The sequence below is a fragment of the Equus przewalskii genome, chromosome 2 (assembly GCF_037783145.1).
Source record: "Equus przewalskii isolate Varuska chromosome 2, EquPr2, whole genome shotgun sequence".
Lineage (NCBI taxonomy): Eukaryota > Metazoa > Chordata > Mammalia > Perissodactyla > Equidae > Equus > Equus przewalskii.
This window is the reverse complement of record NC_091832.1, coordinates 11,585,766-11,608,564: the sequence shown is the minus strand read 5'-3', so window position 1 is coordinate 11,608,564 and position 22,799 is coordinate 11,585,766. Positions and strand designations below refer to the sequence as shown.

At 44.0% G+C, this 22,799-nt stretch overlaps 1 long non-coding RNA gene and 1 pseudogene across 1 annotated transcript in view; one reads left to right on the top strand and one right to left on the bottom strand.

The window, feature by feature from the left end:
* LOC139079236 (uncharacterized) overlaps nt 1-22,799 on the top strand; it is an 88,948-nt gene that overhangs the window by 3,078 nt on the left and 63,071 nt on the right. The window lies entirely within an intron of this gene.
* Nucleotides 13-7,145, bottom strand: LOC103560368 (cytochrome P450 4A11-like; annotated as a pseudogene).

Sequence of the window (22,799 nt, the reverse complement as noted above, 5' to 3'; positions counted from 1 at the left end):
ACAGGCAGACAGAAAGGGAAAGAGGGAGAAGGCAGACAGGCTGGACGACAGGCAGGTGATGAGGAGTTAGGTGACAGTCAGAGCTACAGGTGAGTCAGAGACAGACAGACACACAGGTAGGGAGCCTGGAGAAAATGAGAGAGAGAAGGGCGACAGGGTGATGGGCAGGTGGCAGGAGAGAAGGTAGGCTGACAGGTGGGCAGAGAGAAAACAGGAAGTGGGCAGACAGGCAGGGGCAGGAGAGAGCGACAGGAAGACAGGATGGCTGCAGGGGCCCCGCAGAGCCCATCATTGTCCCCACAAGGGTTAGAGGAGCTTCCTGAGATGCAGGTGGATCCCATTCTTGGACTTCAACACGATTCTTGGAATGGGAGCAGGGACTCTGGAGGGATCTGGTGACAGCTCAAAGCAGAGCAGGGTCAGGGCCACAGCCACCTTCAGCTCGTTCATGGCAAACTGCTTCGTGATGCAGTTCCTGGGCCAGGGAGGGGAAGCAAAGTGAGAAGTGGCCTCAAACTCTATTTGGAGTTGGGCAGGCATTGACCACTGAGCCCTAGCCAGGAACAGGGCATTCGGGGCCCTCCTACATGTGGCCCAGCCTCCATCCCATCCCTCCAGGTCACACTCCTCTACCCCAAGCTTTGGTTTACATTCTCCACTTGGCATCTGACAAAGCCTACCTCTCCCCCAGGACTAGCTCCTAGGCGCTACCTCTGCTCTCAGCAGGCCTGAAATCCCGGTAGGTGAGGGTCAGCGCTCTAGTGACCAGTCAAGTAAGTAAATCACTAAAATTGTTATTATGAACTTGTGCACTCCCTCCAGAAGCAGTTTCTGGTTTCACAACATGGAAACTAGGTCAGGGCATGGTAGGGGGTGGGCTGGGCTGCACTTTCAGACCCTCACCCTCTAGGGGGACACACAGGGACAAAGATCCCAGAGAGAGAACAGGATGGGGCTGTGTGAGGACGTCAGAATGGCAACAGGGAAGCTTCCTGGAGGGTCCACAGGTTAGCGGCCCTCGGCTTGTTATACCATCTGCCTCCCTATTAATGGTCCAGACCCCTGCCTCCCCCTCATGCCCTCAGTCAACCAGCTTCTGTAGCCTTCCAGTCTAGTCCAGAAACGTCCCCCCTTGCCATCCCTCAGTCTCCTCACCTGGGCTCTTCTGTCTGCCTGCCTCTCCTATGTCTACACTGAAGCCATGGCCCAGCTCAGACCCTCCTGGCCCTCCATCATGGGAAGGACCTGTCCAAATGCCTCAGCTGGCACCAAAGCCCTCTGTGGGTCACTGCCTCACTCACCTCTTACCTGTCCAGCTCCACTTCCCAGCTCAGCTCTTGTTGAGATCGCTGAGAATGGCTCCCTCCACCTCTGCCTGCCACATGCTCAAGGTTACGTCCAATGACAGCCCACCCTCACCCCTCTGCTGGCTCTACCTCTTCCCCCCAGACCCCCAAATCACCATGAGTGTTTTACTCAAGGACACATCACCATCCTGTGCCCAGGACAGTGTCAGGAACACGGAACATTCAGAAATCTGCTCAGTGAGTGAATGAGTGACTGAAAGAAAGAATGAATGAATGATGTGTGTCTTGAGTAGAGGTATTTGTTTCTTGACTGTGAAGTCTTGGAGGCAGGGACAGTGTCTTTCATCTCTGTGTTCCCATCTCCCAGCACAGGACTTGGCACACAGAGCCAGGCTTGGTACATAGTTTTCTAATTGAATGAAGTTAATTGAATTGGAAAAAAACCCAGAGTGGCAAAAAATAAAAGTAGACATTAGTACTGACCTAGACCTTGAACTGCCTAGTGCTTTCCTGTCCTCTACTGGCGGCCACAGCCTGCAGCCCATGTCTATGAGGAAGGACCCTGTTCTAGGAGAAACCAAATCCTAGAGCCAATTTCGGGAAGCAAAATTTGCTTAAAGCCTGTTCTCTGAAGGTTGAGCCACCATTTGAAGAATTCACAGAATTACGGATTCAGAAAAAACTTGTTTCTGGTAACTACTTACAGTGTTTGTGGAAGTTCCTGTTTCACAGGATGATTTCAGCAGCCCTGGAGGATTTTCATAGCAGCCGCTCTGGAGTGGACTCGTCCAGCTCAACAGCTGTCTCGAGTGTGCTTTAGATTTTACACACCAGGAAGCTTTCGAAGGCGTGTGTCATACACGGAATAGTGGATCTTCTCTCAAAAGCAGTGGATGGTCCTCATTGTGATGCTTCTTGCCAACTTTGGACCGTGTAGACTCTGGGACCATAGTATGTAAAGAAATTCATGTAAAGAAATTTGCCGACTGGAAAAGTTGTCATCGTTGTGTGAATATTAACATGCAGTCCAATTCTATTGGGATAGACCAAAAACATAGAGAAGACACACATTGGTGTGAAACTTTCTTCCAGGGCTAATGTAACCTTCCATGGATATGGCTGAACAGTTCAGACAAGGAAGTGGCTGGAAATCCATACACACGGGAACATCACTAAGACAGTGAGTGGGAGATTAGAGAATTAAGGAGAAAAGACCCTGAGCTGGACTGCGAATGTGAGAAGAGAGAAACCTGCTGTTAAGATTACTGATAATTGAGAAAAACAACAATCTGAAGTTTAATTTTCACGAAAAATTCTAATTCTGAAAAGTCATACTCCTAAACTGTAGAAAACACCAGAATACACTGAACTTTGGAACAGCCACTGTCACTGATTGTGGCAGCCAGTGGGAAAGTCAATGGGTCCAAGTCCCTGTGGCGTGCCCAGAAATGCCACCTTTCTTTGTGCAGAGACACACACCTCCTTCCAGACACACCAACATACAAGGGGTATAATGCAGACATCAATATGAACGTAAGAGGTCACAAACATCGGCTGTGCACCCAGTGACACTCCTCCCTCAAGTATTGGACATCTCACCTTGATCCTCCTGAGAAGGGCAGGAAAGCGTGGCTGTGTTGAGCGGATCCAGTACAAACTGGGAAGGATCAAACACCTGCAGAGAGAGCCCCAGGACCAGGACAGGTGGGGTCAAGTCCCTCCTTCCAATCCATGAGGGGACAGGACTGCCTGAGTGGGAGTGGGAGGAGGTGTTGGTCTGGAGAGATCACCCCATCCCTTCCTCCCACACCCATCACACCTCTGGGTTTGGCCACACCTCCGGGTTGTAGTGAAAGGCATAAAAGGAGAGCGCAATCATGATTCCTGTGGGGCAGAAGGAGAAGAGAGCAGACTGATCATACACATGTGGTGGGTCCCTGCCCCTGTGGCAGGAGGGGGCATGTGCATGCAGGAAAGATATGAGAACCACTTCCCATCACTCTGAGTGGAATGAGCCTGCTGCAAGAGAGGTGGGGTGGACACGGCAAAGCTCATGTGCACAAATTAGGAGATAACCAGGACCCAGGATTGAGAAGCAAGAAAGAATTGGAGGCTTACTTTTAGGAGCAACTCAAATGACAGCTCATATTTATCAGGTGCCATCCATGTGCCCTTGGGGGATATGCATTAACTCATTCAATCCTCACATCCACCCTCCAGGAAAGGCTCCCGTAGCCCCATGGTTCAGATGAGGCACCTGAGCCTCAGAGAGACTGAGCGACTTGCCTATGATCACACAGCTAGGATGTGTCAGGGCTGGGCTTGAAACCCAATGGAAGGTGAGCCAGAGGGCTGTCTCCAGCTGTTGCAGGGGTCTCAGATCTGGTAGTCAGCTGCTCTCTGCCAGCAAACCGTGGGGTCCTCAGAGACTGGACTATCTGATCCATGACGGTGGATTCCCTGATCTCCCTCATTTGCCTAGACCCCATAAGGAAAGAACCACATCTCCCCCGACCCCTGTCTGATTGTCTCTCCAGCCCTTGCATCTCAGGGAATTAGAATTTTAGGGCCAATTCCTGAGCCCACATTCAGAGGCTAGCATTTGTTTATTGAATTTTGTTGGGTTCAAGGTCTGTGCTAGGCATTTAATATACCTCATCCTAACTACAATGTAAGTATTGATTTTCCTGAGGGGAAAACAAGACCCAGAGATGTTCAGAGCTGCTCTAGGACACATAGATTCCTGACCTTCCTTGTTGCATTCTTGCAGAGTGCTCAGGTTAGTGAGCGTGATGAAGTTCACACCTCTGGGTAAGGGGCATCCATCAGGGAAGGTAAGGGGCTTGCTGAGCTCTCTGCCAATGCTTGGTACTGGTGGATAGAGTCACAGTGCTTCCTTGATACACATGGAGATGTTGGGCATCGGGTCCAGGCGGCCCCTGAAACCAAAGCCCATCCTGAAGGGCAGGCAGGGTCTGGGCAGACCAGGGGCTTCTCTAGCTGAATGGGCAGGGCTCTCCCATCTCTTGAGCACTCACCAGCTGATGTAGGCGCCATCCCCCAGGAGGCTCTGGATCTCCTCCCGGCACCCCTGCTGATGCTAAGGCTGTGTGGCCAGAGCAGAAAGGATCCAGGAGATGCCACTGGCTGTGGTGTCTTGACTCTCAAACATGAACATGTCCACCTCAGCACGAGGTCCTTGTCAGACAAGCTGCTCCCATTCTCCATCTGGGGAAGGCACGGCAAGAGTGCAGGATTTGCCCCATCTTCTGCACTCGTGTGCAAAGCCTCAGGCCTCTCCTACACACACTCACTCTGGCAGTGAGGAGGATGTCCAGGAAATCCAAGCGTCTCTTCTTCCTGACCTTCTCCAGCTCTCCCTCCTTCTGCAGGTGAGCCTTCCTCAGCTTGATCCCTCGGTCTGTAGGGCTTCAGAAGATCATAGTGGAAGGCTGGGGTCAGCATCTGCTGGTGCTGGAAGCACATCTGCCCATTCAACAGGAGCAAACCATGCCCTCAGCATGAGATGGGTGTGTGTGTGAAGGTAGGAAATGGGATCAGAGTGACGACTGGGGGCAACTTGGCAGGAACCAAGGAATCACAAGAAGGCCCATCATGGACAAAGACAGGAAAGGCCAGTACATCTCAGGACTGAGAGTTCCCCCAAGTGGCTGGCACATAGGAAGTGGTTGTGACAGCTGTGAGGTAAAGGTTGAAAAAGAGTAGGGGCAGGTCATAGACGGACTTCAATAAAAGTCAGGCTGAGATCGTCTGTGAGGACTGAGAAGTGACATGGAGGAAGCTGAGCTTCAGGAGGGCTCTCACAACCATTAGGAAGGGGGAGGATCTTGTTGCAAGAAGAGAAATGAAACTTGATCCAGAGATGAGGGTGATGACATGGTGGCGGGGCGCCTGTTGTTCTCTGTGAGCCAAAGAGATAGCTCCTGGCAAACCGAACTGGCAGGTGGACTACAGTCCTAGTTAGACAGACTTCCCAATCCAGGGTGCCAGGAATCTGTAAGATCCTTGAGACTTTGGGTCTGAAACATACAGAAGGGCATTACAGGAGGCTGGAGGGGACCAAACAATGCCTATGCCACCTCTCACTTGCCTCCCATCCCTAATTGTGTCTCTCTTGATAGTCACTGTGGGCTCAGGGGCGCAGACTCAGTGTCCTGGCAGCAGGACACCCACAGGACCAGGATGGTGAACCTGCCGGAAACACAGGCTCTGTTCTCAGTGCCTGAGAAAAGACAGAAGCCTGTGGTTTTCCTCCAATTTGTGGCTTAGCCATCCCATGAGAGAGGATAGCTGACAATTAGACACCCCAAACGCGAGTCAGTGTGCAAAAGAAATTGTCTTTCAGATCTAGGGCAATTTACGTAACAGATCATATTCACTTGGTTAAAAAGGAAAGAAAGAAAGAAAAAAAAAAAGAGAAATTCAGTTGCACAGAGCTCTTTAAGCCTTCAGTTTAGGCAAATAGTATAGGCCTTAGGCTGGCTTCTGTGCTGGGAGGATGCTTGTAAGAGTCAGGTATTGATGGCTGAACTGCTAGTCTCTTCTGGAATTTCACTGACCCAGGGGCATGGACCCAAGAGAGAAGAGATGCTCCAGCCAAGATGCAGGTTTTACTCTCACCTGGTCTCCCCAGGATCACCTTCATGTAGTCAGGGTCACAGCCCAGGAGGGTATCCTTATTTCCCCACAGTTTACCTTTAATATATGTGATGACTGTGTGGCAACCTCGCTTCCCCACAACCAGTGAGGACAGGCACGCAGGAACTTCTCTACCCATTTCTTTATCTGCTGAAGCTCCTCACCCTTTTTGAACTGTCCCCAAGGGAAAGGTAAATCAATAAAACCCGTCTAGTTCCAAGGCTGGAGTGGGGATGAAGGGTAGGATGAGCACAGGGAGATAGTTCTAGATCTACCAGCAGAACGAAGAGTTTCGCACTGTTTCACATGACCTGGGCTCTGCTCCAGAATTTGCATGCTGTCCAAAGTTTGTCCTAAGACCAGCTTCTGTCTCATTGTTGGTGAAGCTGTGGGCCCTCACCCTGAACTGCCTAGAGAAATGTGGTCAGGCATGGACTCCATGGTGTACAAAAATTTTTCACAGACTTAATATATTAGAGTTATTGGTCGAATTGTGTCCCCCTAAAATTCATGTGTTGAAGTCCAAATTCCCAGTACCTCAGAATGTGACTTTATTTGGAGATAGGGTCTTTACAGGGGAATCAAGTTTAAGTGAGGTCACTAGAGTTGGCCCTAATCCCATATGACTGTGTTTCATACAAAGGGGAAATTTGGACACAGACAGACATTCACTGAAAGAAGATGATGTAAAGAGATGGATGGAGAAGTGAGTGATTTACTAGCCAAGGAGACAGCCTGCAGCAGATGCCTCACTCACAGCCTGCACAAGGAACCGACCCCACTAATTCTTTGATTTTAGATGTCTACTCTCCAGAAGTGTAAGACACTAAATTTCTGTTGTTTTAGCCACCCAGTTTGTGGTGCTTTGTTATGGCAGCCCTAGGAAACTAGAACAACTATGTAATGCTGAAGGCAAACCCCAGTAAGGGATGGTTTCTTACTTGATCCTGTTTCACTGAAGAAGGAGGAATCTCACTGAAGGTTGAAGGTAATGCCCAGGTGAGCTGCATTTCAACCCAAGCTTGTTGACTGCAAGGTGACCTTCCCAGAGGTTCTGAAGGCTCCATGGGTGTCTCCATTATCACATTTCACCTCGATGTTCTCATTGCTGCACACCGTGTTGACAAACTTACCTCTAATATCTGTGATCTCTGTATTCTTGGGGCCAGCATAGAGCATGGTTCATAGGAATTATGCCTGATTTTCAAAGAAGGAATTAGTGCATGAAGGATTGCATGAGGACATGTAGGACAGTGCATGAGTGAGTTTTGGTCAAAATTCTTGTTGCAAAGGACAGATATAATCATGAGCTAACGAAAGATAAAAAAGGGACAAAAGATATACGAGGATCCAGGGGTGTCTCATGGAGCCCAAGGGCAGGGGCAGCTAGAGTGTGGAAGGGACAGAACCAGGGACTGGAGAGCTTCCAGGACTGAGTCCCTCATTCCTTCTCTCTGTACATGCATGCATTTATTCTCTCAACAGATAGTTATTGAGGCTCTATCTTGTTGCAGAGATGTTTCTAGAAGCTGGTGATATAGCCGTGAATAAACAAACAACGGTCATTGTCCTTGTGGAGCTGGGTCTCTGCGGTGGAGAAGGGCCATGCCCCCCTCCTGGGGTTGGCACATTACCATCCTACCACATGTCATGTCTGAGTTGCCCTGTGAAACCTACTCTGAGAATGTGGTTGTAATATCACAGCCAATGGGTCCCTGTGCTACAATCAGCTGTGCCTGGTGTTGAATAGGGCTTTCAGGGGCTCACTGTTTGTGGGGGAAGAGATCTCAGAGCAGGTGAGTTGGGCAGATATCCCAAAATGTTTCTATTACCGTGAATGGAAAAAAACATGTATGAGTAGACGAGTAGCTGGATTCACTCATTCATTCATTTGATAACTGTGTGTGGAGAAATTACTTTGGGTCAATTGCCATCCTCATCGCTGGAGATTCAACAGTGAACCACTCAAGTCCCTGCTACCATGGAGCTTATGTTCTAGTGGGGGCGGGGGTGGCGGTGGGGCAGACAATCCTGCCCTTACCTGAGGAGCATCTTGCTTGAATTACTTCGGAAGGCCTCTCTGTGGTCCAGGTCATGTCCATCACTGGTGCCGCCCTTCTCCTTGGATGCAGTGCAGGGACTGACCAGTGGGAGCCTCTTACCACACCAGCTATGTTACCTGGTCCTCTAGGATCCCCTCATAATGGCCAAGCAGTGGCCTGGGGACCCTTTTGAGCACAGCAGCATGCCTCCTTGCTGATTGCTTGGTGCCCAAGAAAGTCAGCTTCCTGAAAACCCTGCTCCTGGACACTGTCATTAGTTCCCCTCAGGGACCCCAAGGAGCTAAACTGTGTTCTGCCTGCCCATTCTCCTCTCTGGGCCATTTTGGTGCCCACTGGTCTGTCAGCTCTCCTGTCAATGGCTGTGGCTGCTGTCTGTCCATGAGCATGTCCCTCTGGGCTCCAGGCTGGGGCCACTCGGCAGGCAGTGCTCCACTGGAGCTGTCCTCCCCTGGCTGCTCCTGGGAACTGCAGCCACAAAGGCACTGCCCCAAAGGGAGACACAAAGAGAGTGGGCTGACAGGTACTAATGGGGCCACACAGCCCATATCTGATGGGGGGGGGGGGCTCTGCTGACAGAGCAGCTATGCCCGGAATAAGAGGGAGGACATGGGGAAATACGGGGCTATTTGGATCCCGAAGTTGAGTCCTCTTTCATAGTTCCTGCTGGATTTTGCCCCTATTTAATGCAGTGAGTTTGTTAAGCCTACAAAATGCTTGTCCTTCACAGGCATTAATATTATTTGAAATCATAGAAATTAGAGTGAGTGGAACTGTGACCCTTGTCTGTGCCTGGCCCCATTTGGAGATCATAATAACTCACTTGAGTACCAGTATGGTCATCACTCCCAATTTACAGATGAGGAAACTGAGGCAAAGCGTGGGCATTCAAAGTATGTGGCAGAGCTGGGATGTGAATGCAGGTAGCTTGGCAACAGAGCCCATAGGCTTAACTGCCCCACCTGTCACTTGACATCTGGCCTGAAAGATTAGCTTCAGCCTAATTACAAGGGGCATTCTAATTCCTGACTCAGCCAACAAGAGAGGTCTTGAATAAATGAGAATCTCTGTTATAAGAGCAGGAAAAATTGGGCTGCCAGATCTGTGAGGCCAGCAGAAGGTGAGAGGTGACTCAGCAGCAGGAGGGCGCGCGGTACGTAAAGAGCAACGATCTGCTTCCTGGGTCTGCCTATCAGCTCATGGCCATCCGCGTCCTGAGGAAGTCACTGGAGGAAGTTTTACTGGTTCCGTATGTGAAGTCCTAGCTCAGAAAGGTGACAACTGCATCAACAAAAGGTCACAATTTCTCCAAATCAAGAAATCATCTGGAGTCATCAGTACAACCGTTTGCGTGAACAGACTGGGCTTTGGCTGTCTCTCTGCGGCTGCTGTCACAGTTCCCGTCTGGACTCCCCTCTGCTGATCATCGCCTGGCCTCCTTCTCGGAGAAGAGAGAAGCCTCAGCTCTCTGCAACGCCCCACCTCCTGAGGCTTGTTCAGTCCACAAACCCCTGGTGAGCCCCCGTCCATGATGCCCCTCACCTTGCTCTCTGCCCTCCTCCTCAGGGATCAGTGCTAACAGAGCTGCCTGGGGAGGCACCGTCTGTTATCCAACCTGCAGGCTACTCCTTGCTCTGTCACTCCACACACCTGGGTCAAGCATCCCTATGTGTCACGGTCTGTGCTGGGTACTTGGGCACAGGAAGGGGGACGACATCCTCAACCCCAAGGAGCTCACAGTACAGGGGTTTGGGGATGAGAGCTGGGAGGAAAACAGACTCTGTTTAGTGGTGCAACTCAAATGTCAGTTCTGCTTACATTCTCCATCCTGGAAACCTTCTCACTCACATGTGCCAGTGACTTCTCAGGGTTTTATCAATGAAATCACCAGTGTGGAAAATTCCCCAGTCTTGGGGAAACCACCCGTTGGCCCCCTACACTTGACCTCACCCTCCTAGACCGGCAGGTGAGCCTCTTTTCCTGTGACCTGACATCTTAGATTCCTGGCTATGGTTTCCACAGGGCAGGGACCCACAGAGTAATGTCTGTGTTAGGGCCAGGTAGAGGGGTTTGGGTTGACTGACTTGGGCAGAGAAGCATCTAGAAGCCTGTTCTTTAAGAACAGCTGAGGGTGCTTGGCCTGGAGGAGGGGAGACTCAGGAATGAAGAGTCACTGTCCTAAAGTGCAGGGCTGCCAGGACAGCCTGCGGATCTACCTAAGGAAGGGGTGTCTGACAGACCTGAGAACACCAGCACGGGCTCCCTGTGAGGGAGTGAGCTCCCCGGACTGGGATGAGGACCAGAGACCTGAGAGGCAAACTGCGTTTGCCCAGGGACCATGTGCTCATCACACAAGAAGGCCCCATTTACTCCTTACTTGCTGTTTCGCACACCTAACCCCTCACTCTCATCACCCTTCTCCTTTGCTCTACCTGATGATAAGTGACTCATCACACAACCGATGGGACCAGCGTTCTTTCCTTTCTCCCCTAAATCCTGGGCTCCTGTCCAACTCCAGGGCAAGTAACTACTTACATCCCTTCGGGCTTATCTTCCCCTAGTTCTATGATACTTTCCATCTCCCTCTGTTTCTGCCCCTGGGACTCTTGGATCCTGACCCTTTCCCTTACTTGGCTCAGCACCAGGGACTTTTCACCAACACCACCTGGGGCAGTAGTGGAGAGGGCTTTGGAGTCAGGGAGCCTGGCTCTGAATTCTGGTTGTAACTCTTTCTTTCCCTCCCCGAGTCCTCCATTTCTTCTGCATGGTTCGGCTCATAATGCTTGGTAATCGCTAACATTCAGAGAGCACTTGCTATGTTTGGGGCCCTGAGCAAAGAACTTGGTGTTTTCTCCCACAATAACTCTACACAACAGACTTTTAAAAAAAACACCCATTCTACGTGAGGAAACTGAGGCACAAAGAGGTTCACTGCTTGCCCAGTGTCACCCTCTTGTAAGATTGCACCCCAGGCAGTCTGACTCCAGAGACTTTTATGTTAACTGTTAACATAGAGAGATGCTTGTTGGGTTGAGCTTCCAGTCCATACATGGCGGCCCCCGAATTTTCCAGGGGGCGTTTCCTGTTTGCTCTTTTAGCCAGTGTTTCCAAGCAGCAGGAGAGTGTTTCAGGTTGTCAGCTCCACATATTGGCCTTAATGCGAGCCTCACTATCCAGGGCAGTTATGAGAAAGTGTCGGGTTAAACATGTGGCTAGATGTATCAGTCATTGAAAATGATGTTTCTAGAGGATTTTTACCGATATGAGGAGGGCTTATAACAAAGTGCTCCAAGCAGAATGTACAACTGTGTGTAGAGTATGAGCTGAACTCTTAGAAAGTTGTGCTGGCCGTGGTCAACAGTTATTAACCAGTAAGTATCTTTCCCATCCATTTGCTGTCCACACACACAAACCAAGGACTCCTTGATGGTGGTAACTAGGTCTCATACCTCCTTATGCTCCCACAGCATGGAACACAGCACTGTGCCTACTGACGGTGCCGAGAAATACTTACTGGTTTGATGATTGAAGGAAGGAGGGAATGAGGAAAATGTTGGACTGCTTGGATCACCATCCTGAACAGACCAGGTTCAGTTCTGGGTGCCATATTTTCAAAGGAAATTAGTATTTTGTTCCTGCTTGGTTCCTGGTTCAGTTTCTAGGCAACAGAAAGGCAGAATTGGGGGGCAGTGAATCTCCAAGGCGGCAGCTTGAAGCAATTACTCCTGTGGGTCGATCAGCCAGTCACTTCCTGTTTTGGTTTGGTAAAATTGGGTTTGATGGTTCTTGTGCACGTGAATATCCAGTTTTCCCAGCATCGTTTGTTGAAAGGACTGGCTATTCCTCACTGAATTGTCTTGGCATCTGTGCTGAATATCAATTGACCACATATGTGAGGGTTTATTTCTGGTTTCTCTATTTTTTCCTTTTTTTTTTTCAGTTTTTTTTTTATTGAGTTATTGATAGGTTACAATCTTGTGAAATTTCAATTGTACATTAATGTTTGTCAGTCGTGTTGTAGGTGCACCACTTCACCCTTTGTGCCCACCCCCCACCCCACCTTTCCCCTGGTATCCACTAAACTGTTCTTAGTCCATAATTTTAAATTCCTCATATGAGTGGAGTCATACACAGATTATCTTTCTCTCGCTGGCTTATTTCACTTAACATAATTCTCTCAAGGTCCATCCATGTTATTGCAAATGGAATGATTTTGTTCTGTTTTGCAGCTGAGTAGTATTCCATTGTATATATGTACCACATCTTCTTTATCCATTCGTCTGTTGATGGGCACTTAGGTTGCTTCCACGTCTTGGCTATTGTAAACAGTGCTGCAATAAACATTGGGGTGCACAGGACTTTTGGGATTGCTGACTTCAGGCTCTTTGGATAAATACCCAGGAGTGGGATGGCTGGATCATATGGTAGTTCTATTTTTAGTTTTTTGAGGACTCTCCATAATGTTTTCCATAGTGGCTGCACCAGTTTGCATTCCCACCAGCAGTGTATGAGGGTTCCTTTTTCTCCGCAACCTCTCCAACATTTGTTGCTATTAGTTTTAGATATTTTTGTCATTCTAACGGGTGTAAGGTGATATCTTAGTGTAGTTTTGATTTGCCTTTCCCTGATGATCAGCGATGATGAGCATCTTTTCATGTGCCTATTGGCCATCAGTATATCTTCTTTGGAGAAATGTCTGTTCATGTCTCCAGCACATTTTTTGATTGGGTTGTTTGATGTTTTGTGATTGAGTTGCGAGAGTTCTTTATATATTAAGGATAGTAAGCCTTTGTCAGATATATGACTTGCAAATATTTTTTCCCAGTTAGTGGGTTTTTTTTTGTTTCAATCCTGTTTTCATTTGCCTTGCAAAAGCTCTTTAATCTGATGAAGTCCCATTTGTTTATTCTTTCTATTGTTTCCCTTCTCTGAGAAGGCATGGTGTCCGAAAAGATCCTTTAATACTGATGTCAAAGAGTGTACTGCCTACGTTTTCTTCCAGAAGCCTTATGGTTTCAGGTCTCACCTTTAGGTCTTTAATCCATTTTGAGTTTATTTTGGTGAATGGTGAAAAAGAATGGTCAATTTTCATTCTTTTACATGTGGCTTTCCAGTTTTCCCAGCACCATTTGTTGAAAAGACTTTCTTTTCTCCATTGTATGCCCTCAGCTCCTTTGTCAAAGATAAGCTGTCCATAGATGTGTGGTTTTATTTCTGGGCTTTCAATTTTGTTCCATTGATCTGTGCACCTGTTTTTGTACCAGTACCATGCTGTTTTGATTACTGTAGCTTTGTAGTATGTTTTGAAGTCAGGGATTGTGAAGCCTCCCGTTTTGTTCTTTTTTCTCAGGATTGCTTTAGCAATTCGGGGTCTTTTGTTGCCCCATATGAATTTTAGGATTCTTTGTTCTAATTCTGTAAAGAATGTCATTGGGATTCTGATTGGGATGGCGTTGAATCTGTAGATTGCTTTAGGTAGAATGGACATTTTAACTATGTTTATTCTTCCAATCCATGTACATGGAATGTCTTTCCATCTCCTTATGTCGTCATCCAATTCTCTCAGAAAGGCCTTGTAATTTTCATTATATAGGTCCTTCACTTCCTTAGTTAAATTTACCCCAAGGTATTTTATTCTTTTTGTTGCGATTGTGAATGGCATTGTATTCTTGAGTTCTTTTTCTGTTGGCTCATTACTGGAGTATAGAAATGCTACTGATTCATGCAAATTGATTTTATACCCTGCAACTTTGCTGCAGTTGTTGATTACTTCTAACAGTTTTCCGATGGATTCTTTGGAGTTTTCTATATATAAGATCATGTCGTCTGCAAACAGCGAGAGTTTCACTTCTTCCCTCCCTATTTGGATTCCTTTTATTCCTTTTTCTTGCCTGATTGCTCTGGCCAGGACCTCCAGTACTATGTTAAATAAGAGTGGTGATAGAGGGCATCCTTGTCTCGTTCCTGTTTTCACGGGTATGGGGTTCAGTTTTTGCCCATTGAGTATGATGTTGGCTATGGGTTTGTCATATATGGCGTTTATTATGTTGAGGTAGTTTCCTTCTATGCCCATTTTGTTCTGAGTTTTTATCATAAATGGCTGTTGGATCTTGTCAAATGCCTTCTCTGCATCTATTGAGATGATCATGTGGTTTTTATTCCTCAGTTTGTTGATGTGGTGTATCACGTTGATTGATTTGTGGATGTTGAACCATCCCTGTGTCCCTGGTATGAATCCCACCTGATCCTGATGTATGATTCTTTTGATGAATTGCTGAATTCTGGTTGCCAAAATTTTGTTTAGAATTTTTGCATCTATGTTCATCAGTGATATTGGCCTGTAGTTCTCTTTTTTCGTGGTGTCCTTGTCAGGTTTTGGTATCAGCGTGATGTTGGCCTCATAGAATGTGTTAGGAAGTGTTCCATCTTCCCTAATTTTTTGGAATAGCTTGAAAAGGATAGGTATTAAATCCTCTCTGAAAGTTTGGTAGAATTCCCCAGGAAAGCCATCTGGTCCTGGGGTCTTATTCTTTGCGATGTTTTTGATTGCTGTTTCAATCTCTTTCCTTGTGATTGGTCTGTTCAAATTGTCTGCCTCTTCTTGAGTGAGCTTTGGGAGATTGTAGGAGTCCAGGAATTTATCCATTTCCTCTAGGTTATCCATTCTGTTGGCATATAGTTTTTTGTAGTATTCTCTTATAATCTGTTGTATTTCTGCAGAGTCTGTTGTTATTTCTCCTCGCTCATTTCTGATTTTGTTTATTTGAGCTTTCTCCCTTTTTTTCTTTGTAAGTCTGGCTAGTGGTTTGTCAATTTTATTTATCTTCTCAAAAAACCAGCTCTTTGTCTCATTGATCCTTTCTACTGCCTTTTTTGTTTCAATAGTATTTATTTCTGCTCTGATTTTTATTATTTCTCTCCTTCTGCTGACTTTGGGCTTCATTTGTTCTTTTTTCTCTAGTTCAGTTTCGTGTGCTTTAAGGTTGCTTATTTGGGATTTTTCTTGTTTGTTAAGATGTGCCTGTATTGCGATGAATTTTCCTCTTAATACAGCTTTTGCTGTATCCCATATGAGTTGGTATGGCATGCTATCATTTTCACTTGTTTCCAGGTATTTTTTGATTTCTTCTTTAATTTCTTCAATGATCCATTGCTTGTTCACTAGTGTGTTGTTTAGTCTCCACATCTTTGTGCCTTTCTCAGCTTTTTTCTTGTAATTAATTTCTAGCCTTATAGCACTATGATCTGAGAAGATGCTTGTTATTATTTCAATTTTTTTTAAATTTGCAGAGGCTTGCCTTGTTTCCCAACATATGGTCTATCCTAGAAAATGTTCCATGTGCACTTGAGAAGAATGTGTATTCAGCTCCTTCAGGGTGGAGTGATCTATATATGTCTATTAAGTCCAATTGTTTTAGTTTTTCATTCAGCTCCACTATTTCCTTGTTGATTTTCTGTCTGGATGATCTGTCCATTGATGTGAGTGGGGTGTTGAGGTCCCCTACTATTATTGTGTTGTTTTTAACATCTTCCTTTAGGTCTTTTAATAGTTGCTTTATGAATCTTGGTGCTCCTATGTTGGGTGCATAGATATTTATAAGCGTTATTTCTTCTTGATGAAGTGTCCCTTTGATCATTATATATTGTCCCTCTGTGTCTCTCTTTACCTGTCTTATTTTGAAATCCACTTGGTCTGATATGAGAATTGCAACACCTGCCTTTTTTTCCTTGCTATTTGCTTGAAGTATTGTCCTCCCCCCCCTTCTCCCTGAGTCTGTGTTTGTCCTTGGGGCTGAGGTGTGTTTCCTGGAGGCAACAAATTGTTGGATCTTGTTCTTTAATCCATTTTGCCACTCTGTGTCTTTTTATTGGAGAGTTCAATCCGTTCACATTGAGAGTGATTATTGATGCATGTGGACTTAATGCTGTCAATCTGTCGCTCATTATCTTGTTTTCCTGTGTTTCTTTTCCTGTGTGCTTTAGACTACCCATTTAATACTGCAATTTCTTATGCTGGGATTCTTAGATTTTTCCTTATCTATGATTTGTGACTATGTTCTGTACTTTATTTTAGTGTCTACCTTGAAGTTTGTATTTAGAATCTCGTGTATAATATAGTCTATTCTCTGGTGGTCTCTTACTTACTCGACCAATACTGATTTAGACCCTTTGCTCTTCCCCTCCTAAATAATTATTTTCATTTTTTATTCCAACTCGTCTTATTAATTTGTAGTTAGAGTGCTAAGATCCTCCTTGTTTTGGTAGTTTCCTTATTTTTACCCTAATGCTATAGTTGAATATTTGCTATCCTGTTCTGGTTCTATCCATCGGTCTCCCTAGTCTGTGGATTGTGTCCCCTTTCTCCCTTTTTTCTTTTTTCAAGTATGAGAGCCTTCTTGAGGATTTCTTGTAATGGAGGGCTTTTAGTTACAAATTCCCTTAACTTTTGTTCGTCTGGAAAAGATTTAATTTCTCCCTCATATCTGAAGGAAATTCTTGCTGGATAGAGTATTCTTGGCTGAAGGTTTTTATCCTTTAAAGCTTTGAATATATCACTCCATTCTCTCCTAGCTTGTAGGGTTTCTGTAGAGAAATCCGCTGACAGTCTGATAGGGGCTCCTTTATAGGTTATTCTCTTTTTTTTCCTTACTTCCCTGAGTATTCTTTCCTTATCATTCCTATGTGCCAACTTTACTATTATGTGCCTTGTGGTGGGTCTTTTTACATTGACAAATTTAGGAGATCTAAAACCCTCCTCTACACACATTTCTCCGTTGATCCCTAGATTTGGGAAGTTCTCTTCAATAATTTTGTTAAGCACACTTTCTGCTCCATTTTCCTTTTCCATATTCTCAGGAATTCCTATGATCCTTATGTTCTTACTCCTCATTGAATCCATTATCTCTCGGAGATTTTCCTCATTTTTTTAAATTCTTAGTTCTCTTTCTTCCTCTGTGTGGCGCCATTCAGCCTGTCTGTCCTCGATTATGCTGATTTGCTCCTCTAGGTTGTCTACACGGGCATTCAGGGAATCCGTATTCTGTTTTATCTGGTCCATTGTGTTTTTCATCTCAAGTAATTCTGTTTGATTCTTCTTTATGATTTCAATCTCTTTTGTGAAGTAACTCCAGAACTCGGCTTGTTTCTCTTTCTCTCTACCTCATTGAGTTTTTTGATTATAGATGCTCTGAATTCATTATCACTTAGTTTACCTAATTCCAAGTCCTCAGGACTTAATTCTGTGTTTTTATTGTTTTCCTTCTGGTCTGGGGCTTTTATAAATTGCTGGATGGTAGAGGAGTGGTTTTTTCCCCCCGCCGTCAGCGGGTCTCCACTGAATCAGCGGCAGGAGTCCTGGATGATCCCCAGGTCGCGCGGCCCCTCCCCCACTCCTTCCCGACCCGCGGGCAGCGATCGCAGACTTTAGGGGACGGAGCGATGTTCTCTCCTACCGTTCCGGCACCTCCGAAGGTGTAAGCAAGGTCATGATCTCAGCCTTCTTGGTATTGTAGGTCTCTAACGAGCTGGCATTATGTTTATTCTCTGAAATTCAGTTCTTCCAATCTTTTGTTGTATTTTGGAGGGGAGAGAATCCCGGGTCAGCCCACCCCGCCATTTTGCTCCGCCCACTCCTCTATTTTTTCCTTTTGCCCATATGTCTATCTTTATGCCAGTAGCACAGTGATTTGATTTTATAGCTTTGTAGTAAATTTTGAGATCAGGAGGATTTCAGGAAATCAGAAACAAAACCAACTTTCTTGTTCTGATTTGAGTCAGTTTTGACTCTTTGGAACCCCTTAAGATTCCATATAAATTTTGGAATGGGTGTTTTTATTTCTGTAAAAAGCATCCTTGATGTTTTGATAGGGATTGTATTGAATCTGTAGATTGCTTTTGGTAGTATTGTCATCTCAACAATATTAAGCATTTCAATCCATTAACATAGAATGTCTTTCCATTTTTTGAGTCTTTACTTTCTTTCAGCAATGTTTTATAGTTTTCAGTGTACAAGTCTTTCACTTCTTTGGTTAAATTTATTCTTAAGTGTTTTTTTGATGCTATTGCAGATCGATTTTTAAAAGTTTTCTTTTCAGGTTGCTCATGGCAAGTATACAGAAACAAAACTGATTTTTTGTGTGTTGATTTTGTATCCTGCAATTTTGCTGAATTTTTTGCAGGTTAGCTTTTCTTCATTTTTTAGGATTTTCTTCATATAAGATCATATCATCTGCAAATGCAGATAATTGTGCTTCTTCCTTTCCAATTTGGATGCTTTGTATTTTTTCTTCTTGCCTAGTTGCTCTGGCTACAACTTCCAGTTCTATGTTGAATAGAAATGGTGAAAGTGGGCATCCATATGTTTCCTGATCTTAGTAGAAACACTTTCAGTCTCTCATCATTGAGTATGTTTCTAGCTATGAGTTTTTCATAAACAGCCTCTAGCATTTTGAGGATGTTCCCTTCTCTTTCTAGTTTATTGAGTGTTTTTTATAACAAAAGGGCATTGAATTTTGTAAAATACTCTTTCTGCATCAATTGAGATGATCACATGTTTTTTTCCCCCTTCATTCTATTATTGTAGTGTATTACATTGATTGATTTTTGTATCTTGCATTCCAGGAATAAATCCCATTTGTTCAAGATCTCTAATCCTGTTAGTATGCTGCTGAATTTGGTTTGCAAGTATTTCGTTAAGAAATTTTGCATCTGTATTCATAAGGAATATTGACCTGTAGCTGTCTTTCCTTGTGTTGTCTTTATCTGGTTTTGGTATCAGGATAACGTCGGCTTCATGGAAAGAGTAAGGAAGTGTTCCTTCCTTTTCAAGTTTTTGGAAGAGTTTAAGAAGAGTTGGGGTTAATTCTTCTTTAAATATTTGATACAACTCACCGATGAAGTCATCTTGTCTGGGCTTTTCTTATTTGAGAGGGTTTTGTTTACTGATTCAATCTCCTCCCTAGTTACAGCTCTATTCAGATTGTCTACTTCTTCTTAAGTCAGTGGTAGATTGTGTTTCTAGGAATTTGTCAATTTCATGGAGGTTATCTAATTTGTTATATATAACTATTCATGATATTCTCTTATAATCCCTTTTCTTTCTATAAAATCAGTAGCAATGTGCCCACTTTCCTTTTTGTTTTTGTAACTTGAGTCATCTCTCCTTTTGAGTCAATCTAGGTAAAGGTCTGTCATCTTGTTGATCTTTTCAAAGGGCCAATTTTTGGTTTTGTTGATTTTTCTTTACTGCCTTTTTATTCTCTCTTCTATTTATCTCCACTCTATTCTTTTTATTTCTTTCCTTCTGTTTGCTTTGGGTTTAGTTTGCTCTTCTTTTTCTGATTCCGTAAGGTGTACAATTGGGTTATGGATTTGAGGTCTTTCTTCTTTTTTAATGGATGTGATTACAGTTATAAATTTCCCTCCTCTCACTGCTTTCCATGCACCCCATAATTTTTGACATATTGTGTTTTTGTTTTAATTTTTCTCAAGGTATTTTGTTATTTCTCTTTTGATTTATTTTTGACAAATTGGTTGGTTGTGTGCTGTGTAATGTCCATATATTTATGAATATTTTAGTTTTTCTTTGCTATTGATTTCTAGTTTTATTTCACATGATCAGAAAATATGCTTTGTGTTATCTAAATCTTTTAAACTTATTAAGACTTGTTTTGTGGCCTAACAAATAGTCCATCTTCAAGAATGTTCCACGTGCACTTGAAAAGAAAGTGTTGTTAGGTGGAGTGTTTTGTATACGACCTTTAGTTCCAATTGGTTTATAGTTGTTCAAAGCCTCTATTTTCTTCTTAATCTTCCCTCTGGTTGTTCTATCCATTACTGAAAGTGGGTTGTTGAAGTCACCAACTATTATTGTAGGACTGTCTATTTCTCCCTTCAATTCTGTCACCCTTTGATTCATATATTCTGGGGCTGCTTTGATAGGTGTGTATATGTGTATAATTGTTTCATCTTCTTGCTGTATTGAACTTTTATCAATATATAATGTCCTTCTTTGTCTCTTGTAAACTTTTTGAATTCAAAATCCATTTTGTCTGACCACAATATAGCCACTTGAGCTCTCTTATGGTTGGTTACTATCTTTGTGGAATACATATTTCATTCTTTCTTTTTTTTTGTTGAGGAAGATTAGCCCTGAGCTAACATCCATCGCCAATCCTCCTCTTTTTTGCTGAGGAGGATTGGCCTTGAGCTAACATCGGTGTCCATCTTCCTCTATTTTTTTCTATGTGGGATGCCTGCCACAGCATGGCTTGATAAGAAGTGCATAGGTCCACGCCCAGGATCTAACCTGCAAACCCTGGGCTGCCAGAGCAGGACCATGTGAACTTAACCAGTGGCCCACTGGGCTGGCCCCTTTCATTTTTTTACTTTCAACAGTTTTGTGTTCTTGTGTCTAAGGGGTGTCTCTTCTAGACAGCATATAATTGGATCCTGTTTTGTTTTTTTTTTAAATAATCTAATTTGTCAACCTCTGTCTTTTAACAGGAGAGTCTAATTCATTTATATTTAATGTGGTTACTTATAAAGAAGGATTTACTTCTGCCTTTTAGCTATTTGGTTTTTGTGTGTCTTATATGTTTTGTGTTCCCCAATCCTCCATTACTGCCTTTTTTGTATTAGGTTTATTTTTTGTAGTGTGCCTCTATGAATCTCTTCACCTTTCCTTTCATGTATATTTTTAATTAAATCTTATAGAGATTTTCTTGGGGCTTACAATGAACATTTTACACTTATGCCAGTCTTATTTGAATATTACTAACTTATTTTGATAGCATATAAACACTGTGCTCCTGTACATCTCTGCCCCATCCCCTTACGTGGTTGTCACAGATTATGTCTTTATGCATTGTGTTCCCATTAACATTGATATATAATTTTATTGAACTTTCCCCTTAAATTACTTAGGAAAAAGAGAGAAATTGCAAACCAATAGAGAAGTACAAAATTACTAGCCTTAATATTTACCTATAAAGTTACCTTTAACAGCATTCTTTAAGTATGTTTTATGTCTTAAATTTACTGTCTCGTGTCCTTTTATTTGAAGCAGGGTGACTTTTTTGGGTACTTCCTGTAGGGCAGGTGAACTGGTAATAAATCTTTTCTGTTTCTCTTTATCTCAGAATGTCTTAATTTCTCATTTGTTCTTGAAGGATAATTTGCAAGAAACAGAATTCCTGGTTGTCATTTTCTTTCAGGACTTTAAATATGTTGTCAACTCCCTCTGGTCTTCATGGTTTCTGATGAGAAATCAACTGTTAGTCTTATTGAGGATCCCTTTACATGATGAGTCATGCCTCTCTTGCTACTTTGAAACTTTTCTCTCTTTCTTTGGGGTTTCATAATTTGACTATAATGTGTCTCAGTGTGGCTCTCTTTAAGTTTATCCTATTTAGAGTTCCCTGAGATTCTTAAATGTGTAAATTCGTATCTTTCGTCAGATTTGGGAAGTTTTTGGCCATTATTTCTTCAAATATTTTTTCTCTGCATCTTCCTACTTCTCCCTCTTCTCCTGAAATTTCTGTTGGGCATATTTTGGTGTGCTTGATGGTTTCCCACAGAGCTCAGACTCTATTTTGTTCATTCTTTTTCTTGTTTCTGCTTCTCAGACTGGATAACTTCAAATGCCTTATCTTCAAGTCTCTGTTTTTTCCTATACTTGCTTAAATCTGCTGTTGAGTCCCTTTAGTGAATTTTTCTTTTCAGGTATTGTCCCTTTCAGCTCTAGAATTTCTGTTTGGTTCCTTTTTATAATTTCTTTTTGTTGATATTCTCATTTTGTCCAGATGTCATGTTCCTGATTTTCTTCAGTTCGCTGTCCATGGTTTTCTTTAGCTCTTTGAATATATTAAAGACTGTTGATCAACATCTTTGACTAATAATTCCAATGTCTGAGCTTCCTCAGGAATGGTTAACGTCATATTCTTTACTGTGAGTGGGCCGTATTTTCCCGTTTCTTTGTATGTTTCGTAATTTATGGTTGAGAACTGGAAGTTCTGACTATTATGTTGTAGTAACATGGAAGTCTAATTCTTTCACTCTCAGTGATTACTTGCATTTTGCTTTGGAGGGCTACAGCCATTTTTGTGTGTGTGTGTCTTCTGAACTGTTTTTGCAAACTATGATTCCTTGTTGTGTGTGGTCAACCAGTTCTTCTCCACTGTCTCTGTGTCCAGCCAATGATCTGAGAAGTATTTCTTTAAAGTCTGGCCACAAGATGAGGGGGTGGGAATAGATCTCGCTCTTTAAATCCCCTCTTAGCTGGGAAACCACTTCAGCCTGTGAGGCCAAAACAATTTGTGCTGGTCCCTCAGCATTCAACAGCAGCAATCAGCAGCCCAAATACACATCTCCAAGTCTGGGAGGAAAGGCCTCATCTCCCACCTTGGCTCCAGCAAGCTGCACTGGGAACATGTGCACCGTCCCCACAGCCGCCTGCCCTGGGTTGGGGAAAGGGAGGTGCTAGCCGTTGGTGCAAAAAAGCTCAAACTGACTGGAATTTACGTGTCTTCATGAAGCTCTCCCCTGGATGCTGCACTTGTTATGGCAGACTCAGAGTTCCCAAACAGTGGCTCCAGACAGCTCCTGCCAGTTCAAGTGCTGTTTCAGAGGAGATATGGACTCCTGGAGCTTTCTTCTTTGCCATCTTCCCTAATGTCGCTCTGGCAAATGGTCATTCAAACCCAAACGTTTGCCTATTTTTCTCATCTGAGGGAAAACACAGAACTGTCAAGTTTCTCTTCAGCTGGGAACCTTG